Source organism: Papaver somniferum, chromosome 11 (genome assembly GCF_003573695.1).
Source record: "Papaver somniferum cultivar HN1 chromosome 11, ASM357369v1, whole genome shotgun sequence".
NCBI lineage: Eukaryota > Viridiplantae > Streptophyta > Magnoliopsida > Ranunculales > Papaveraceae > Papaver > Papaver somniferum.
Genome location: NC_039368.1, coordinates 17,350,714 through 17,355,081, shown reverse-complemented (window position 1 = coordinate 17,355,081; position 4,368 = coordinate 17,350,714). Strand labels below are relative to the sequence as shown.

At 36.4% G+C, this 4,368-nt stretch overlaps 1 long non-coding RNA gene across 2 annotated transcripts; it reads left to right on the top strand.

Moving 5' to 3' along the window:
* Positions 1-383: 383 nt before the first annotated feature.
* On the top strand, positions 384-2,038 carry LOC113324226. 2 transcript variants are annotated; one of them, XR_003347920.1, is made up of 4 exons: positions 384-539; positions 987-1,079; positions 1,212-1,387; positions 1,700-2,038. It is a non-coding gene; the product is annotated as an uncharacterized LOC113324226 (long non-coding RNA). The 2 variants fall into 2 exon arrangements; XR_003347919.1 differs by having other exon boundaries at positions 1,692-2,038.
* Positions 2,039-4,368: the final 2,330 nt, after the last annotated feature.

Sequence of the window (4,368 nt, the reverse complement as noted above, 5' to 3'; positions counted from 1 at the left end):
TATTAATCAAATAATAATATTGGTTGTAGAATTGTCTCTCTCTACTATGTTTATACCTTCCTATATAGACTTCAAGGATTCTAAATATAATTAGCACTAGAAAAGAAAATCACACCAAACTAGGAAACACGCTAGAACTAGGAAAGAAATCCCCAAAAAAAAAAAAAGACTAAAGCTAGTAAAAATGGAAATCTCCCCCTTTTAATGCCAACAAGCCAAACTGAAAACACTAACCAATTTTGGTGTACCGCCGTACTTTTCGTGTACCTCCGTACTTTTCGTACCCCAAACGTATTTTATAACAACGCGCATCAGCCGTTGGATTGTCTTCATCTCTGACCAGAGCCGTTCACTTTATTTCTTTTGTTTCTCTTCCTCGATTATTCCTCTTCGTTTTTTTCTCCTCTTTCTATTCTAAACAACTGAAATTTATAAGATCCGTCGCTGCAACAGAATCTTCACCTCCGTTTCAAGGAATTTGTGGGCAATCAATGACGGAGATGAAGAATTGAGTTGGTTGTTTTCACTTCCTCGATTAGGTATGCAACATCTCTCAAATTGTTTGATTTTTGTAATCTGAAATTAGAGGGTTTCTGTAAATTTTGGGGATTTTGTTTCACATATGTTTATGAATGATTTTGAAGGGTTTGTTATTCAATCTTACTGTCGATTTAGGTACATCTGTCTGTGTATCGGAAAGTTTCTTACTGAATTCAATTTAATTCGCCAAATTATTTTAATTGTTTCGACAAATTGTTTTAGTTGTTTGGGGAAATGAAAAATAGGGTATTTTAGGTTACTCATAGGTTCATTGTTAGGGGAAAATGTTTGAGATGCGGTGATTACTTTGGAATTTGGTGCTTTTAACAACAAATTCCTGCTTGGTTAAGTATGATAGGAGTTGTTTGAAAAAATTTCTAGGAGAAAAAAATGTGTGTATTGTTGATGTTAGGAATCTGAACTCATATTGTTAATTCACATTACAGTTCAAAGAGGAAAATTTACAAGTCTCTGAAGTTCAGTTCATTAGTTTCAAGTATGGATTTTGCTATAATCGAGGTTGACTGATATCAGCTAAGGTGTGATCTCAATAACAACCCAGACAATAGGGTGCATTTTCTTTTCTTGGAAGAAGTTTGCTCGAAATTGTTCTGCATTTTCCCTCTCCATGCATATTGGTTACTAAACTCATTCATTCTATTTTGATTCAGGTATGTAGTAGAGATGCACTTAACTTCATGGCAACATGGTTTAAAATTGCTGATTAAAGGGCGTGTGATGCTAAATTAAGAGGATTCATCCCTTTTTCATCCCATTCATGGGTCATAAAGAAAGTTCTACAAGAGTTCTGTAGCATGATGATCGTCTTGGGCTGCAGTTAGTCTGGGTGAGTTATATCAGTCACATTATTTTTACGTCTCTTATATTTTCCTGACTCTATACATAGCTTGCTCATGCACCATTCTCTTTAGGATGGTAAACAATGATGGTTTGATTTTTTTGATGTCAACTTGACTATTTGGTAATGTATCATTTTATGACTAAGTTAACTTTTTGTTTATTACATTCCCATTTGGAACTTGGAATCGGACTAATTATCTATCATTACATCCTCTGACTTCCTTTTTAGAAATTTGAAGTTGTAACATCGGCTAATACATGATTGTTGAAACTTTCTAACTTCAATGTAGTGCGACAGGAACCGTTCAGATGAAGATGATTCAAACATATCTTGGCCTTTAAGGTGACACTGCAAGGTGGATCAAAGGCAGACACCGTTGATACTGGGGCTGCTGCGAGCTACTATGAGTGTCCTTTGTTTGTTAACGGTTGCGGCGATATATTGGTGGACACTAAAACTGGAAATTACATGGGCACCGGGGACAGATAGTTTTGAAAGGCAGACACCACTGTTTTGTTGCTTTTACTACACTTCACATTTTGTGGATTTGTGCTTGAGAAACTTGATTGGGAACACTTGCTGCAAAGTGTATGTATACAAGAACTCTGGTAATTTATAAAAAGATTTTTCAAGAAATTTATCTACACGCAATGTGTTTTCATTTATAATAGGTATTTTGGACTTTTCGTGCAACGCACGTGCACTCTACTTGTCCTTATAATAGGAAATAGAGTAGGCTGTCCTACGTCAACTTTTCACCATTTCTTTTTTACTTCACGAATTTGGGTTTCTTCGAAACATCTTCTGTTTATGTAGGCATGAGGCTACTCAATTTGGTACTTATAGTCTGATGATCACACCATCATAATCATGCTAAGAGCAACTGCAATGGGCGACTAAACCCAAATATATGGTCCAGATACGTGACACAGTCGAACAGACTAAAGATCATATACCAGACTAAACCCAAATTTGAGACTATATTTGGTCTGGAGCAACGACCAAAACCAAATTTGGTCGAGCGAAGTTATAATCTTCGTCCGTTAACAGACGTTTATATAATGCACGCTTCATCTGAAGCGGTGGTATAATTCTCGTCCCAAGATCAGGCGGTTGTATAATATACGCCGTAGCTAGGCGAACCTATAATGTACGTCCGATCGGGCGTTAGTATAATGTCTGCCTGATAACAGGCGTGAGTATAATGTTCGTCCCATTAAGACATGCATTATACCTTAAGTACATTTTTGTTAATGCTTTATACATGTGCTCAAGCTAAAGAATATAGCTAGTTAGTAGTTAATTGACTTTAGTATATACCACGTCTAGTTTAGAAGTACTAAAACCCGTACAGTTGTATCACTGTATACAATAGCTCCACTAGTAGTTAAAGTACAGACTAGCCAATTACTAACTTGCTGGTCTTGATTCGATTTAACTTTTAACAATTTTGACTAACTGCAAAACGATAGATGGGAGTGCGGAGATTATATCAACGCCCTTGTCCCGGTGTGCATTATATAAACGCCCCATCCGGCGTGGATTATATCAACGCCCCTATTCCAGGCGTAAACTATATAAACGCCCCACATAAAACGTTTGCTATATCAACGTCCCATATCCGGCGTTTACTATATCAACGCCCCAAACCGACGTTTACTATATCAACGCTCCACTATCAGACGTTGATTATATCTTCGCTCGACTAAATATACTCGTTTATCGTTGCGTCACACTACTGACTAAACTCAAATTTGATCGTGGTTTTTGATCTTTGATCTTTGGTTTTGATCGCACCATTGTGGACGCTCTAAGCGATTAAAATTCCAGGGAACAAGTTTAATATATAGCAATTTTTTTGATGTTGTTCAGCTATTGATGTGGCTGATTAAGATGGAAGTATATGAAATTGATTGATCTTAACCACCAGAGTTAGCAGCAACTTGATTACCTGTAATTCAAACATTGGGTTCCAACCAAATTGAAAGACCAGGATACATGACATTGTTACTTCCTGCAATTAACAGTCAACTTTCTAATTAGGATCAACTAGTTTCACAAATTTCCAGCAGATTTAAGATGGTTATGGACTTGCTAAACGGACTAATTGCCAAACATATTAACTAATCCGAAGTGCTTAGGAACAATTGTTGCCTGAGCTTCTTTTATATCCCTAATTCTCCAAAAACGTGTAATGATCATATTGATCAACTCTGTATATGAAGCTGGTTAGTGTTTCAAATGTTAAACATGATGAAGGAAGCTTATCATCTATTGGTGGAAGAGAGGGGAAGCGAAAACGTAAGAAAAGATTAATCCCTATATCTGAATCGAGGTCAGAAGCAAACTATAGTTTCGCTTGATAATAAATGGATGGTAAAACTAAAAACGGGACAGGCTTTCCAGCTGGAGAGAGAAATGTCAGTGACACGGAGGCGCCACTATGTCTGTTTTGGCGGTCGGTTAAGAATTATTGATATTTTTATTAGCAACAATGCTATTCAATTCCCTATTATCCACCTCCTTATTTATAGGCCTGTCAATGGAAGAATATCCGTCGGATATTTAGAAATCCGATATCCGACATGTTAAGCACTACCGGATATTCGATATCCGATAATATCCTATAGGATATCAAAATCAGATATCGATTCCGATAGGCTAAGTTGTCGGATATCCGATAAATATCCGATAGTATCCGGTTATAACAAAAAAGCTTAAAAACTCTTGTAAAATATTTTCATAATTGACACTTATGGGATATTTATCCGATAATATCCGATACTAGACTCGAAATTAGGATAAATTATAAATAAGTTCCTATACTATCGGATATTAACATTTCGGATGGGGTCTAATCCGTTTCCGATATGTTAAGGAAGAAATATCCGATAAAATATCCGATCCGATATCCGACATCCGATAAAACGGATAAAATCCTATAGGATCTCGAATACTCGGAAACG